The sequence below is a fragment of the Choloepus didactylus genome, chromosome 10, assembly GCF_015220235.1.
Source record: "Choloepus didactylus isolate mChoDid1 chromosome 10, mChoDid1.pri, whole genome shotgun sequence".
NCBI classification, from domain to species: domain Eukaryota; kingdom Metazoa; phylum Chordata; class Mammalia; order Pilosa; family Megalonychidae; genus Choloepus; species Choloepus didactylus.
This window is the reverse complement of record NC_051316.1, coordinates 35338021-35356424: the sequence shown is the minus strand read 5'-3', so window position 1 is coordinate 35356424 and position 18404 is coordinate 35338021. Positions and strand designations below refer to the sequence as shown.

The 18404-nt window shown below is 36.6% G+C and overlaps 1 pseudogene; it reads left to right on the top strand.

Annotated features, from left to right (window-relative positions):
• The first annotated feature begins 345 nt into the window (after positions 1-345).
• On the top strand, positions 346-591 carry LOC119505547 (annotated as a pseudogene).
• Positions 592-18404: the final 17813 nt, after the last annotated feature.

Below are 18404 nucleotides of genomic sequence, written 5' to 3'. Positions count from 1 at the left end.
TTACCAAGTTGCTTTCCTTTCTCTAAAGGTCCCCATGGCTGCCTTTCTAAGTTCTGGTCATTCATTTCTTACTTCTCCAAATTACCTCCAGTAACTTTTTAATCTTTTTTCTGGGTTTTGTGTGTTTTGCCTAGTTTGGATTGGGTTTTCATCACTTGCAAACACAAACAATCAAAATAATATGGAGGCTCTGGCCATAAACCAGGCAAGGTGGTGTATATAAGGGTAATAGAATTAGAAATGGAGAGAAACTGATAGACTAAAAAGTTACTAAGGCTCACGCTTTCCACCTAAAGAGACAGCGAGGTGGTACAACAAGTCCTGGGAAGGTGCGGCCAAACAGCGATGAATGTGGATCATGAGGTTAACCTCTTAGTGGAGAAAATTCATCACTTGGGTTCAAAAAATGTTTATGGAAATTTAAGTGTGAAATCTGGGGTCCTCTTCCCAGATGACAAATACGCCAAGCTCTTTGAAGCACTAGTAGGAACCCTCAAAGTTGCAAAATGAAGGAAGAATGTCACATACCTGGGAGAGCTCCTTTTGCAAGGTGTTCATAATGACATTCACATCATACTGCTACAGGAATAACGTGGGTTGCATACTGTATTGATATTTTTGTTGCTGGTAAACTGGATTACTAAATCAAAGGACAAACGAGCATAATTAATATATTTTTTATAAAACTTTGAAACAAAAGGACACTTGTATTTTGGAAGTCTGCCCTTTTTTTTATACCTTGAAAGAAAATTAATGTATTACCTTGTAAAATAAATAAAACCCATTCTTTTATCAGGAATTTGTTTAGAAAGCAGAGGCAATGGGCTTTTTTATTTTTTGGTAAACTTCAAAAGGTATTTGCCATTCTATGAAAACAAGCTAAAGACTAACTCTCACAAGAAATGTTATAATACTTACATGCATTTGTAATAAAGACATGTAACTCTCTTGGAAAAAAAAGAGTTACTTAAAATAGAAAGCTAAAGAATTTGGTGATTGATTGGATTTGGGGTAAGAAGTAGAGGAAGAAGCCAAGAATGACTGGTTTGCCAATGGTATGGATGGTAGTCATTCACTGAGGAGGAAATCCTGGGGAAGACAGAAACATGTTTGGACAGGAAGATAAAGAGTGTGACTTTGAATATAAAGGATTACTTAACTGAGGCTGAGAAGGGATTGTCAGATTGTCAGAGGAAAACCAGGAGGATGTGATGTCATGGAAGTTAAGACAGGATAACATTTTAAGAATCTGATATTTAGAAACAGAAGTTTTAGAGAACTGACAGCTTCTCTTTTCTCCATTTTCCTCAATTTGTCTTTCCTTTGCTTTCCTTTCCTTCTCTTCTCTGCCCCCCCACCACTCCTCTTCACTCCTGTCCTCTCCCCACTTCCCCCATCCTCTTCCTCCCTTCTCCTCCCTGCAAAACATTCTAAGGTAGTTCATTAATACAAATGTATCAATACTACAATATCAGTAAATAAAAGGGGAAAAATCAAAAGCTGAAAAGGAAACAAAAATACCAAGCACCTAGCATAATTTAATTACTGGGATGGTACATTAAGTTTAAGGATCCAAGTTCTAAAGATACAACAGCACCATGAGAAGTAGGAAGAATTATAAAATCCATTAATTGATTTAATCATTCAATATTATGTACTGCACCATTATTATGTCTTAGGGTGAGAGTTTTTTCATTATGTTCTAGATGACACATTGCATTCACCACTTATGGATCCTGTTTATGATAATCTTCTTTTTCACAGAGACCTGCAACATCCAGTTGCCTCTTTATCCTTCCATCAAGACCTTAAACTTTCCTTTATGAGCAAATAAGGGTGAATTTTCCTCATACAATTTTATCAATTTGATAATAACATCCTTATTGGGAGCCATTTGGGAGTACAGGTGATAGAATACTCCACTTATGGAAGCACCATGCAGAAGCAGATGTCTCTGGTGCTTTAAAATCCGAGATTTTGGTCTCAGGCATCAAATCAGTAAGCCCCAGATACGACCCTGTGAAATTCTCATGCCTAGGAATCACTGGAACATATTTTCACAAAATTTGTTTCACCCAAAAATAGCATATAATGGTTAAAGAACATAGGCTATGGATTTACATTGCCTAGATTCATCTCTCAGCTCCTCCATGATCTGTAAGAACTTAGACAATTTCCTTACCCTCTCTGTGCTTCAGTTTCTCCTCTCTACAATGTGAAACATAGGAGAACCTACTTGGTAAGGTTGTCATGAACACTGATGAGACAGTACATATAAAATGCTTGGGAAAATGCCTGGCATTGAGAAAGCACCAATAAATATAGCAGATACTATGGCTATTCTCCTGCCAGACTCCAGATTTCAGTAGCAGTGAAAGTGGAGACTCTTGAGATAAACTGCTTTTAAGTAGAGCAAAAAGGGACCAAACTCCCCAAATCTACCAGGCATTGTGTTAGTTGCTAGGGATACAACTGTGACAACAGCCACAGTTCTTGCTCTGATAGTGCATATGGGCCATTGTGAGCTACAGAGAATTAAACACAGAGACTGGAATATGAAGTGATATATATGTAGGATGGTAAGAGCGATACAGGGTGCTCTGGGAGCTTTTGGGAAGGGCCTCTAACCTAAATCCTAGTGTCAGAGAGGGGTTTCCAGATGACAGTCACCTAACTAATGTTTGACGGGTGAGTATAACTTAGTGAGGTAAAGTGTTAGGAGGAGATGTTGTAGCACTGTTCTGAAAAAAAAGAGAATTATCTCTGTGAACAGCAAGAGGTGAATGAGAACATGGGTTGTCTAAGAAATTAAAAGTAAGATGAGTATGGGTGTGTAACTGTGGTTACCTGATGGGAAATAAGGAAGCATAAAAATACTCAGAAAACATTAACTATGATTATAAAGTTTGATTTACTGTGTCAGCATGTGTTGGGAAAATAGATACTGGTATTTTGGTGGTAAATTGGGGAGGAGCTTTAGTGAAGAGGAATTTTGAAATATCTATCAAAATAAAATATATATATTTGGCTGAAGAAGTTCATGCTAGGAAAGCATGAGTGGAAGGAACCACTGTGGAGCAAATCTGCGTGAAAATGTTAGTTATAGAATAAAAGAGTGCAAAAGCTCTGTGGCAAAAGCCAAAAGTCCCTGGGAGAGAAGCAGGAGCAATACGCAGGGATGGTGCAGGTTTGATATCAAGCAATAGTGTGAGAATAGTCTGAGATGTATGCAACAACTCAACCAAGCGGGGCCTTGTTGGCCATGCTGAGGAGCTTTAATTTTATTCAAAGTGAAACAGGAATGCTAATACATGATATCAAGCAAGGTAGGGACATTCCGATTTATTTGATTTTAGAAAGATCATTCTAGATAAGTTTAGAGAATGAATTGCGTGTGGGGTTGAGGGAGGCAAGTGTCGATACATAATTTGTTGGGCAATTTTGTGAAAAACTAAATAAAGTAGAGCTCTTCTGGTTGCAAACATCAAAAATCCACCTAAACCAACCCAAAGGAAAAAAAATTTGAAAGGGCAAGGTGTATTTCAACAGAATGTCCAAAGGGGCCTAGGAGCTGGGAATTTAAAAGCCATCAGGAGTCAAGGAAACTTCTCCCTACATTGCTCTCTTGTTCTGTGGAATCGTACAGCCTCTTCTCTCTGATTCTCTCTTGTATCTGCTTCATTCCCCTCTCTCTTCTCTATCTATGCATTTACCTATCTGTCTATCTATCTCCCTTCCAACTCTCTGCAGACTTCAGGATTCCTTCTGTTTACAAATAATTTCTACTGTCTTTCAGCTTTGCTGAGTGTTCTTTATTTCTTTTTAATTAAAAATCTTGAGATGCTATGCTGGCTGTTCCTTGTGCCCATCTCTGTTCAACTTTCTGTAGATAAATGACACCTTTATTATGCAAACATGAGTCCCTAAATTCACCCTTCAATAAGTCTGGGAGGGTGTGGGAGGTCTTGGAAGGGCATAGCAAAGGTACAAGTATCCTAGGACATGTCTACCAGTCTGAGCTAATGGAAAACTGATATCAGCAAATAATTTTGAAATACAACCTATTTGATTATGATCATGGCCCTTAGGCTATCATCCTCAAATAATTATTCTATCAGTCTAGCTTTGACAGGAGAGAGGAAGTGGTCAATTTAAAATTAATCTTTTTGGAAATAGCTGTAACACCTAATCTTGTAATGACAGGAAATTCACTTATACTTTCTGAGTCCAAATCTTTCCATTTTAAAATTAGTGAAAACAATATTTACCTTTAAGGAAGGCTGAGAGAATTTGTCAAATTATAAGTAAAGTATTTGTAGAGTGACTGGTACAAAGCTGGTTTACAATAATAATTATTATCCCCATTTTAAAGGTGGAAAAACTACAGCTCAGAGAATTAAGTTATTTGCCTAAGAGCACAAGGCTAAAAAGTGGCAGAGACATAATTTGAGGGGAGCTCTCTGGCCCAAAATTGATGCCAAATTGTCTCCCATGGAAAGTCATTAAGCTTTTTGAATGAGAACATAACAAATCAATCTGACAGCGACATGTAAAATGATGGTAGTGGGAAAAAATGTGGTGATAGGAAAACCTCTAATTAGAATTTATCAGTAGACGGGGTAGCATTCATATGACTCTGAGCTAGCATAGTTCAAAAGACATGAAAATAAGAGGAAAGATGCTGAAGATCACATATGTAAATTAACTAAGATTTGACAGTGGATTAGATGACAAGAATTGTGGGATGGGAAAAACCAAAGAAATGAGGAGATAAATGTCCTGGGTGATTAGGAGAACGAAGAAGCCAATTATAGCAAAAGCAAAGAGAAGAAGGAGGAGCTTATATGAAATACTGGAAGTAGAAAGTTGATAAGCATTTTCTGGACATGTTGGGTTGGGGTTTTAGAGGGACAATTAGTTGTCAATATGTAATTTACAGAAATCTAGAGTTTGTGGATGCTACCAACTTTGAAGCAGAAATATATTTTTGAGGGTTGGGAGGTAGCTGGATCTTTATATAGCAAGCACGATGCTTTTATTTGAATTTGATTCTATTTGGGGAAGCTAATATAGCATAGAGCTGATAGGAATTATGGACGATCGTTACATCCAGTCATTGCACCCCTACATATGACTAGTCTCTATTAAGTCAAGAGCAAGGCTGCAGACTAGGTAGTTATCTATAAAATATCATGGTTGAAATCCTGAGCATACTTTAGTTTACTACAGAAGAGAGTAGCAAGTTAACAAGTTCCTGAATACAGAACCTTGGGAATATCTTAATTGAAGAAATAGAGGAGGCAGTAGAAATCCTGAAGGAGAAGCAGAGGAAGTGCCTGAGAATCAGAAGCAGCAGGGTATTCTAGCACTACAAAGAAAAAAGCATAGAAATTTAGAAAAAAAATAATGGTTAGTCAAAATGTTAACTATTTTACTATCTATTCAAATGAGGGAAACCATATCTGTTTTGTACAATGATATATTCCTAGTGCTTAGAACATTGCAAGGTCTTGAAGGTACTCACTAAATATTTGTTGACAAGATGAATCAATGAATGCAAGAGTGAAATGCTGCTAAAAAGGAGCAGACAAATGACAAAATGAAGATGAAACTGGGCTTACACCCCTGGTATGTGCCACTTACCCTTAAGATCTCAGTCTCTACATTAATTTCTCATGAAAGCTTCTAGAGATCACATACCCCTAGCTAGGTTAGAGAACCCTCCTATGTGTACCATAGCATACTTGGATTTCATCATCTTTGCCCTTCCTACACTTATCTGTATGTCCCACTAGATTATAAACTTTATTGAGACAAGAACTATATTTATCTTGCTCATCGTCAAATATCCAGCACCATACCTGGAATAGTTTAGACTCTGAATAAATGTTTACTGAATCAATAAATGAAGGAAGTGTGTTTTTGGCCATATGGTAGCCTACGAGAGAGCCGACCCTGTGACCATATGAAATTGGAAATTTTTCTATGGTTAGAAATGAGAGCATCACTTGAATTGATACTAAAATTCTATCATTAAAGCATTTTTTTTTTCATTTAATCAATTGCTTTTCTAGAAATTCCATGTTACAGTTCACTCATTTTGTAGGATTTGGGGTTGATATTGGTCATTAACAGTTCCTCAGATATCAAGACTTTTATTTCCTAACAAGAGGATAAAAGGACAGGTTTGGATTATGAAGTGTCATAAATAAAACAGGGCCAATCAAAACTGTTTACTGAGTATGCACTACACAGTAGGGTCTGAATTGATCTAAGAATTGGAGATTAAAGACACGTACAATATAATACTGGCCTTGGTCAAGTTGGGGGACAGATGTATAAACAGTGTAATATGTAAGTGCAATAACATATATAAAACATAAATAATGTAGTATGCTATTAACTCTGGCCCCTGGAAAGTGGCATCAAGAGAAAGGAAAAAAAAAAAATGCCCAATCTGATGGAAGTGGGAGGATATGACAACAAATTTTGTCTATTTTAGTGACTTGTTTTGACCAAATGCTGCTTGGGAAGCTGTTTTTTAGAGCTTATGTCTCCAGCCCATCAAGTGCTGAGACTTTTAAAATTTTATAATATTAAAGTTTATAGAGAACTAAAATTATACAGACATACTTCACATCTTTCTCAGGGCTCACATATATTATGTTAAATTTTCTTGGATTAAGAAGTATTTTTCAATTTTTGGTTTCTTAATTTTGTGATTCCTATCTTCCCTTTTCCATCTCCAATCCCTAGCCCCATACAGATACAAAAACTTAAATGTAAAAATATATAAAATATTGTCAGAATATCAATCCACTGGCGCAGAGAAAATAATAATGATGTATTTCATGCAGTGATGAGGATTTCACAACTTCAGATTTGATCTTATACATAAATTAAGATAAAATGAAATGAAAATTGTAAAATAAAGGATAAAGATAAAAGTGCAGTTGTGTTATATGAATGAAACAAATTATTGTGCATATGGAGGTATTTAGTGGACAGAGAAAAGGTTATTGTAGATAAAGAATTAACAGAGAAGAAGTTTTGTTCAATTCATGCTAGTTTCTGTAATTGTCCTGTAACTAATTCCCTGATACCTCAGGGTTTAGGGAAGTGGGAGTTTGGCAACAGGCTCAGCTACATAATTTGGGGCACCCAGTGTAAAATGAATATGGGGGGCCACTTTTTCAAAAATTAAGAATTTTAGGACAGCAACAGCGGAGCATTAAATCAAGTGTGGGGTCCTTCTCAGCGTGGAGATCCATGAGATTACATAGTTCATACATGAAGCTGGGGCCCACTGGCAACTCCCAATTTGAGAAATATGCAAGAAACTTGTCTCTTTTTGAAAATGAGTTTCATTTTGAATCAGCAAGTAGAATAGCAATAATAAATGGTTTGAAATAAAGTTTCAGAAGGAACCCAAAGCCCCTGACAGCATGTTTGTTTTAGAATTATGATTTGTAAGTTTTGTAAGAAACAAAACTTTCATACCTGCTATCATAGGGTTCTTCAGAGAGCTGATCATCAGCTTAGAATAAGTGTTTTTGAATGATACATTTTAAACCGAGAGAAATAACTAAAGATACATCTATATATGGCATGAAGGAAAAGGTGATAATAATCTGGATTATGCTGAGGAAGCTGTCTGGTTAATATGAATAATAGAAGGGCTTGGGTCTTGAAAATTGTAGACTGGTAGCTAAATTTATCTTTTATTTGCTAAAATGGAGTTGCTGTGTTTGATAACAAACATCAGAGTGACCACTGTTCTAGAACTTCAGTGATAAGGAATCTTGTCTGAACTTGTTGTAACCTCTCAGGTCTTGCTTCAGCTTTAACTTTACTGACTTGGTGAATTAAAAAAAAGAATTATTTTGTACCCCTCTCCTAGGATTAAATTATTCCACTCTAACATGTTTACACATGTATCTGGTAGACCAGATACCTATTCAAACGTATTAAATGCTAAGTTTCAGTTTTGAAGCACAAATAATATGCCAGAGTTCTGGAGCAAAAACACAGGAATATTATTAGTGTACACAGAGAAAACTTCAAACTGTAAATTTTTGAGAGAAGTGGTTAAAAATTATAGACTATAACCAAATAATTATACCAATTAATAAGATGAATTTGATTAAAGAAGAATTAAGGCAGCTATTTCTTCCAGGAACCCTATACATGATGTTGTTAGATTGTAGTGAGTTCTTTAGAACCCAAAAGTTTACACTTTTCTTAGATAAATTTTCTAGTTGACTGCCAATCAAAACATCTGGCTGAAGGACTCAGTTTAGCCAAGTTTTTTTTTTTTTTTTTCCTTTACAAGTCTTGAAAGAATAGTGCTTGCCTTCTCTCCCGATTAGCTTCCAAAATAACAGTGGGAATCAAAATTATAAACTCTTATCTAGTTTCTGCTAAATCCATCAAGGAAAGATGATGTAGAATGGAACCTGGTACAATTATTGGGTTTCTTTAAACCTCAGCCCATCCTAAAAGAACACAAAAGCTCTTATCTCCACAAGATGAGTGTGTTGAATTGAATTCTATTTTGTGCCCACACTATTTTTCTCTTTAATCAGTCTTACTTGTCTACTGCATGTAATCAAATAAGATAATAAATTTTTAACACCAGATACCACATTGTGGTTTACTAAAGTAGGTCTTTTCCTCCACACTCTCTCTTGGCTAAACCTGACTTTCTTGGTGTTGATCCTGAAGTGTCCAGGATCAATATTATGTATACAGTTAACCAATTTGGGGGTGAACCTGCTATTCCAACTTCTATGTGACAATGGGGGAGCCAAAAAATGTGGAAACAAAGCAAACAGATGATATCACCAATTTCCTCTTACTGCTCACATTTTTAAAGCCTTTTCACTCTGCTAAGCAGAGTTTCACTGTTCTAAGCATCTTTATAACTCCAGAACATCTTCTAATTGGTTTTATGTATTAGTTATACCTTACATCTATGTAATGTTCTGATGGTAGAAAACAGGGATTCTTAACACAGTGGTTCCCACTTGCAATTGCATTTTGAAGTCACCTCTATGAATTTAACTTCAATACTATCCCAGCAGGCAATCCTAGATATGACAGAATGCTATACAATTGTTCTAAATTTCTTCTTCATCAGTCTCCTATTTTTTTTTATGACTCATATTGTGGCAATTCAGCTTAAATTACTTCTTATAAGAAGGGATATCAAGCAACCATCATCATATATTGGTAGCTACAACCTTCAAATGTCTTTGCCTTGATTTTTGTCTGTCTCTATTTTCCTACAATGAATAAAAATCACAAATGAAGACAAACTTTAGAAATGACTCATCTCATTAAAATCAGTCCATGTTGCCTTCATTCTGAAACCACTGATATTGGAAATGTGAATTGTTTTCCCTAGACCATTATACTTCCCAAGCCACATCACCACATCACAGAAATGTTAGGGGATGGAGAGTGATGCCATCTGTCAGCCTCTGGAGCCACTGTCAAATAGTATTGATGTAGACCCAAGAGTTTTTGGCTGGAATAAGGGAAAATTCATGGAAACAGATTTTTCTTCATTTTAGTTCCCATGTTTTCAAGCTCAAGAAGCTTCAAAGAAATGTAAAAAAGCATGAAACCATGCAAAATGAAATGATGAGAAATTCTGGTCACATTTCTTCACATTGAAATCAGCAAATTATCACAGGAATGGAAAAGTTTTCTAATATAAATACTATCTTCCATTTTGTTTCTCTTTATATATCATTTCCTTCCGCTTTGAATTGACAACCTTATTTCCATCGCCTCTGAGAAGCTCAGTGGGGCCTGGAGAAGAATGTTATTATATAGACCTTTAAGAACTCTGGTGAGGTTCTGGTTCTTTAAAGGATTCCTGCAAGAGCCACGCACAAAACCAGAATAACACAATGATAATTAAATCACCACATTATTAACATCTGAACCAAAACTCCAAACCTCTTATGTAGAGCAATTTGTTAAGAGTTGATTTTTAGCAAAGACTTTGAGCTGGAGTCCCAATTATGGCTTCCTTCTCAGTCTCCTAGACCACTATACCTTCCATTCCCCCAAATTTAAATCTCAAGAGAAATTTCAAAGCAAGAACAGTTGTGACCCATGACTCAATTTTAGTAGGGAAGAGTTGGAAATGGAAAGACCTGGTGAAGCTTGACCCATGGAATCTGTTTACTTTATCGACGTGGGAAATAGGAATCACATGAGAGAAGATTGGACCTAGATTTAAGTTCTTCAAGACCCTTCGCCATGCCTGCTTGATTTATGGTCCAAATATTAATTGATCTGTAAAGTTAGCAATTTCTTCTTTCTAGGGTTCGCAGATAAAGCTAGAAAATAAGAAAAGCATATGTGTAACTGGCTAGAAATGGGTTAAAATCTTCATTCTTTAACACATGCCATTTTACATCTACTTTCAAGGCTGGCAAGGAGTGGTATTGGGGTTGTTAAAGTTCAGAGATCCATCTATCCAGCAAGTTGACAAATATATTCTGAGCAGCAAAAAAATCTCAATATGAAGTACTTTAGGTATCAATTTTCATTTGAAGATAGATTCTGAAGGAATCAGTACAACTCGAAAGCATTAATTACCCATGAGATGAAGTGATCGCAAAAACAGCCTCAATTATTCACCCCTCCCCATATCCATACCCCTTGAAATATTACTCAAAAGCAGGTCCTATCAATGGGTGGCATATACTTCCCCATCCCTTAAGTCCAGGCTGGCCATATGACTTACTTTGGTCAATAGCAGTGGAAGTCACAGTGCACCAGTTCCAAGATGGGCTTCAAAAAAGGTCTCTATGGCTGCCCTTCACTCTCTTGGAACCCTGCCATCCAAATGTAAACAAATTCAGGCTAGCCTGCTAGAGTCTGAGGGATCACATGGAGAAGAGCTCAGTTATTCCAAGTGAAATCACATTACAGCAAACAGGCTATACCTACCAGATGAGAAGGACCAATTTTATTTATAGACTCAGGAGCAAAAATACACATTTACTGCTCTATGTCATTGCGTGTGTGGTTATTTGTTAGGCAGCACTATTATGACAACAGATGACTGACACAACCAGACTGAGAATTGCTGACTAGACAAAGCAAACTAGAATTATATTTAAGGCAACTTAAGTCATTTGTAGGCTTTTGGACGATGATCAAATCAGAAATTTTGTGAACCATCCTATACATACATTGCTGTTTCACACATTCCTAACTTTAGTCATGCTATTCCTGCTGCTTCGATACTGTTCTCATTTTTCTTTACATACATAAGTCATTCTTCAGGTCTCAGGTCAGAGGTCAGCTAATCCAGGAAACTGATCCTGAAACCAAAGGCTGGTTAAATCCTCCTCCTCTGGGCTTCCAGATCACCCTGGGCATGTGTCTATCTTCTCTCTTAAATCTATATAGCAAGTAGAATCTCTGTGGTGTCTCCATTTCTTCATCTCTCTCTCATTCTCCAGCTTACTCCAATCTAGCTTCCACACACAACACAATCAGTTCTTCCAAATATTTGTAATTATTCAATAGTCACTAATCCTAGGAACCATTTACAAGTCCTTATATGAGACCACTCTGCATACTTAGAAAAACTGAACTCTCCTTACTCCTTGATATGTATATATATATATGCCACCTGGAAGCTGCAACCTAGAAGAAGAGACTGATACAGGAAAACGACTTTTACAGAATGTGCTAAGTGATACCTGCATTAACTCAATCAGTTGATATTTACTGAGCAACTACTCTGTGCCATGCACAATACTAGGCACTGAGTGTGCCAAAACAAGAAAAAGCAAGGTCTCTGTCCTTATTAACTTCATAGTTTAGTGAGAGGTGGAGGAAGAGAGATTAATAAAATGTCACAGAAATAAAAGCCAATTTATATTTGCATATCCTATTCAGTTCTGGTTTTTAGGAGACCATTCAGTGTTCCTAGGTTCTTTATCTGATTTCACAAGTGTGCCTGCCTAACCTGTGCTACCTCATCTGATTCACCTCCATAAAACTACCCTTGTTGTCTTACCAACCCACTGATCTGATTGATTTCTTCTGCTCTATCACTTCAAGATCTCTGTTCATTGCTATACTCCAAATCTCTGGCACAATTCCTGGCATGAAAAAACATTCATTAATTAATGAAGAAATTAATCCCAAAATTCCTAGGAAAACACCTTCTTGACTATTAAAACAAAACAAAACAAAACTAATTCTTCCTCCATGTTTCCTGATGGTGTTTTGCTCTTTGCTACTAAGTAAAGCAAAAACCCTAACTATGCAATGGATGTGCAATTATGTATTCTTTTTTTTTTACATGGTTTTAATGTTTGTATAAATGCAATTTGGTTTTTAGACATAAACTCTAGAGACATTAAATCTGATTAACCTCAAACATAGACTGTACTTTAAAAATGAGCAAATAGAAGTTTATTAATTACTTATTTGTCCTGGAGGAAGAGGAGGAGGAGGACGGCGGTGATAATGAAATGATAGCTTAGTAAATTGTACTGCTGAGGAATTACCACAAGATAGAAGAGGGGGACTATCAAATGTGGTATCAGAAATTACAGTACTGGAAACAGACCAAGATTTTTTGGAACTACCCCTTGCTTTTTATAGAGTGTGCCACTTTTGGAAAGTTTTGATCGATACAGTTTTCTTTGCTCCATCCTCTGTCTACTGATTGACTATCAGAGTCCATTTAAAATTCCCTCCATCATGTGCAGATCACGAAGGAAACTGCATACTTCAGGAACCAATTAAACCTTAACTCACCTCCTTCTGACCATCTCTCAGCAGCTGTTCCCAGAGAAAGCTGGAGCAAGCTCAAAGAAAAGCCGCCAAAGAAAAGCCGCCTTGGAACAGACTCACCTGGAACTCATAGACTCAGTCTGAATCTGCACTGCCAGGGGCCTTGGCATCTCTCTCTAAGCTATGATTCCATTTAGCTTGAGTGTGGTGTTCTGAACCGGGTGCTAAGGGGAATTTAGAGCATAGATTAGACATGGTTTTTACCCTCAGGAATCTCACAATTTAATGGAGGAAATAAGATAAACACACAGTCAATTAAAAGAAAGTAGATACATATGTACACATAAAAATATTGATTTAAGTTTGGGAAAGAGAAGGACCTAGAGGAAAAGGATTTAGATGATAATCAGGAAAGTCTTGGGCAGATCAGCCTTCACATGAGCCTTAATGGAAGGAAAGTTCTATGTGTGCCGAAGAGAAGTGGACAGCAGCTGTGCAACAGAAGGTTTTCTTTCTTTTCCCCCTCCCTTACCCACCAAGGTCCTAGACTGGGAAAAGTAACTTTCTGCTCAGGGACTCTAAATCACATCTACGTGACTACCCAACTAGGTCACTTGATGGTGACAGGAAGATACTTTCAATATGGGAGTAGTCAATTCAGAATTTATTGTTTTCTCTGTCCCTAGTTCTTTAACCAAGTGAGTTAATGCAAAATAGTTTATCTTTTTCATTCAAAAAATTATACCAATACATTTGACAAAAAAATATGTTTATACTGCCCACTGTTGAGGAGGAATATATAATTTCATATAGCTTCATATGGGGGTGACAAAAGCTTTAATATTTATTCTCTGAAAGCCTCTATTTCTGTGGAATTTATGGCCAGCACCATGCTTTGCTTTTTCACTTAGGATGGTATGCATAGAAAGCGGCAGCCTATGCTTAGTGAGAAAGTCGCAGAACCCTGGGGAATCCCGGAGACCTGTACAATCCTCAGCTCCGTCCCTGTGCTCCTCCCATCCGGCATTAGCCAACTGAGCAAATAAAGTAAAGCAAAATAATTGGTGTCTTTGGGCATCTGATGAATAGCTTTTTGTTTCTGATTTCTGTTTTTAGTTTTTCAGTTTCCAACCTTCATGGAGTTAAAATTTTTTCTCTCTCTTTTTCAACCGAATGAAAGGATTTTTTTTTCCCCTTGGTTGGGGGAAGTTGGGGAGTGGGAGACAGATGGTATCGTTTGCAAAAGGAAAGCTGAGAAATCACACATATATCTTTCAGCTTTGTGGCAAATCTGATGCCAAAATTCTTGCTTGAAGTGTGTAGTGCAATACAGGCACGGAGGTGTACCAGCCGGGGTGAGGCCAGCCCGCCGAGGGCAGTGCGATAAATTGCCGTGGGCTGATCCAATGGCAGAACATGGGAGCTATTACACTTTGGCAGCTATTTTATTTTTCCCTTATGGAGTTTCAGACCTGTCTTGCACACTGAGATAGGTTTCATCTGGTTAAAGCTTGTACTGTATTTAAACTTCCTTCAGATTCACAGAGTTGGAAAAAGAAAAAAAAATAAACCTAGCACAGCCTATAACACACTGAAATGATGTTGAGGGTGGGAGAGGGGCAGTAATTGTGCCCAGATAATGTTGTCATACTTTGTAAAGCCTTTAATGCTGGAATTTATTTATTAATGATGCATGGGTTATTACCCACCATCTGTCTTGTGTTAGCAGTGGGCTGTTTCAGATTATGGTAATGTGTTTCTGATTTGAGTTGTGTTGAAAGCCAGAACAAGGCATCTCATGTGCAGTCCTCTTTGAGGCCTGCTGTTTTCAATTCCTCTTCACAGAAAGGGCTTTTATTTGATTTGTTATGGGGATTTTTTTCTTCTGTTGCCAAAACAGCTGCAAGCCTGGAAGGGAATAAGACAGGGCCACATCAAACTTGTTAGCTTGTTAAAAAAAAAAAAAAGAATGTTCCAGGAAAAAAAAAAAATTGAAGGAGGTAGGCGGGTAGATGGAAAGGCGAGAGAGAAAGGGAGGGAGGGAGAGAGAGGGAGAAAGAAGAAAAAAGCTTTAGTGGCCTATTTACTTGGCTTCCATGTCAAAAGCAAATACGGAGATATTTGCAATTATAAGTATTACAGAACAGATTGCTAGATATACTTATATATACTTAATATATTATGCCCATTCACACTAAACAGAGTGGATTTCCTTTGAATAGCTTTTAACAGTCTTTATGCTAGTGTAAGCAATAAATAAAAATCCCCAATATACTGGCTACCCTCCTCCAGTCATCAAAGTAAACACCTAATAAATAAGCTTTTTTAAAAAATGTACTGAACAGATTCAGATTTGTTCATGAATGAGAAAAAAGGAAATAGTTAACAGGCAAGCATTCCTTACATGCTGTAAATATTCACCTGGATCCTGTTTTTTTTTTCTCTGTTTCTCTCTTTCACTTTGCTGTGGATTGCAAACTAAGTTTGTAGACCACTTCTATTCAATAGGGTATTCTATGTTAATGAAAACTCTCTGTATCTGCTCTGTCCAATATGGTGGCCACTAGCTTTGTGTGGTTATTGAGCACTTAACCTGTGACCAGAGTGACTGAGGAACTAAATTTTTAATTTTATATAAAATTATTGTTGGAAAGTATTGTTCTAGAACTAAATAATACACGAAGAAGCCATTTCTTTCCTCTGGTACAGGGTTTGTAAAAGGCATTGATTGTATGCCAGCTATGGTTGTGTCAGACTTTTAATCTGAAGAATTTGTTTGAAAGATTCTTCCACAATTTTTTATACAAGGTTAATAGAGCTAAAGCTTTCTCCCAAAAGGCCTCTGACAGGTTCTTTCTTAAACCAAGTGTATAAATGCTTCTGTCTATTAAAATATGAATTTATGAGGAAATTTAATGTCTCTTATGACAAACGTAAAATCATTAATTGTAAACAAATCTCTCAAATAATAAAATATCTACTAATGCTAAGGATATTCGAGAACTTGTTTTAAATTTACTGTCTGCAGTTCTCTCAATACATATTAAATCCAGGCTAATTGTGTAACATATGGTATACTCACAGAGAATCCCAAAATCATCTTTGCATTCAGTTTGCATACAAAGATTATGGTGTCCAGGTTTTAGTTAATTATTATTTTTTTATTTTAGAAATTATGATCTCTTTGTTAAAACCAAGCACATTTTGGAGTGACTTTTGTTGTCAGTCTTGTTTTGCATAGCTTTTCCAATGATGGAGAAGGCTGCAGAGAGAGATGATGAGATAAAAGAGTTATAGCAGGGATAAGATAAGTGTTCACCATTCCCTGATGCCGCTTCTACCTGGACACTTTTTTAGACTCTATTTCCCAGCCACTCTTGTAGTGAGATGTGATGTGGGTACCAATAATGTATACTATTAATGCACTTTTTGCATAAATTCTCCTCTTTCCTTTGTCAGATGCAGAAAATCCAGCAAAGAACTCTGAGGCCTTAGAAGACAGATTCTAGATGAAAGGAGCCTAGATTCCTGAATAAGTGAGTGGAACAGAGCTGTCTCTGTCAACTAAGCAGAACTGGTCAGTGATGTAAAATAAATGGATTTTTGTTATGCTGGAAGTCACTGAGATTTGGAGGATTTTTTTTGGTAAATTAACACCCTTACTAATTCAAATGACATCTTAAGGAGTAGTAGAGACAAGCAGAACTTCCTACAATGCATTCTCCATGTGAATTGTTCTGTCTCTTAACTTTGCTTTTCAAAACCTCACTTCTATTGGTATACTCAGAGGTGATCATATTCAGGGAAGAGAATTTATTTGAGTACCCAAGATGTCAATGTATGAAATGCAAGGTCTAATTTATCTTATTTATTTAAAATGCAATATAGAGTTGCTATGCAGATTAAATACTTTCCGAGTAGTAAACTCAAAACGGCAAGTCAACATTTGTCTACATGGGATAGACCTCTAACAGATCTTCCGCATTGCCATAAAAAAATGACCATGGCGCTGTTCTTTTTTTTTTCTTTTTTTTTTCATTGAGATTGTTCACAAACCATACAATTGTCCAAAGATCCAAAGTATATAATCATTTGCCCACAGTACCATCATACAGCTGTGCATCCATCACAATTTTTTTTCAATTTTTAGAACATTTTCATTACTCCAGAAAAGAAATAGACAAAAAAGGAGACTCAAATCCTCCCATACCCCTAACCACATCCCCTCAATTACTGATTCATAGTATTCATATTGTATATTTGTTACTGTTGATGAAAGAATGTTAAAATAATAACTGTAGTATATAGTTTGCAATAGGTATATTTTTTTCTTATATGCCCCTCTATTATTGACTTCTAGTTATAGTGTCATACATTTGTTTTAGTTCATGAGAGAGATTTCTAATATTTGTCCCATCAATCACAGACATTGTCCACCACTGTTTCATACATTCCCATCTTTTAACCTCCAACTTTCCTTCTGGTGACATACGTGACTCATTCTCACAACATGCTACCATCACTTCTGTCTACTTCCAAATGTTTAAGTTCACCCTAGTTGAACATTCTGCTCATAACAACCATTTCCCATACTTTAGCCCTGTTCTATATCCTGGTAACTTATATTTCATGTCTCTGAGTTTACATATTATAATTAGTGCATATCAGTGAGACCATGCAATATTTGTCCTTATGTGTCTGTCTTATTTTCTGCAATATTGTGCCCTCAAAGTTTCTTCATCAACCCATTTTTTTAAAGATGGTTTTGTTCACACACCATACATTCCATCCTAAGTAAACAATTGATGGTTCCCTGTATAGTTATGTATTTATGTATTCTCCACCATCACCAATATCTATATAAGGACATCTCCGTTTCTTCCACAAAGAAGGAGTAACAGTCAAACAAGGTAGAGAGACAAAAGGAAAAAAAGAAAAAGAAAAAAAATAAACATGACAGCTAGGAAGCAACAAAAGGAAAGATAGCATTAAACCAAAGTAGAATAAAGAGTCAGACAACATCACCAATGCCAAGAGTCCTATATCCCTCCCTTATGCCCCCCCCGCCATATGCATTTAACTTTGGTATATTGCCTTTGTTAAAGTAAAGAAAACATAATACAATGTTTCTGTTAATTATAGTCTCCAGTTTGCATTGATTGTATTTTTTCCCCAATCCCACCCTATTTTTAATACCTTGCAATGTTGACATTTATTTGTTCTTCCTCATGTGAAAACATATTTTTATCTTTTATGACAATCGTTGAGCTCCCTAGGTTTCGCTGAGTTATACAGTCCCAGTCTTTATCTTTCCTCTTTTCTTCTGGTGTCCCACATGCTCCTTACCTTCCTCTTTCAACCATACTCACAATCATCTTTGTTCAGTGTACTTAGGTTGCTGTGATACTATCTCCCAAAATTGTTTTCCAAACCTCTCACTCCTGTCTTTTCCTATCTTTGTAGTGTTTCCTGTAGAGCAGGTATCTTGTTCACAAACTCTGTCATTGCCTGTTTGTCAGAGAATATTTTAAGCTCTCCCTCCTATTTGAAGGACAGTTTTGCCAGATATAGGATTCTTGGTTGGTGGTTTTTCTCTTTCAGTGTCTTAAATGTATCACCACACTTCCTTC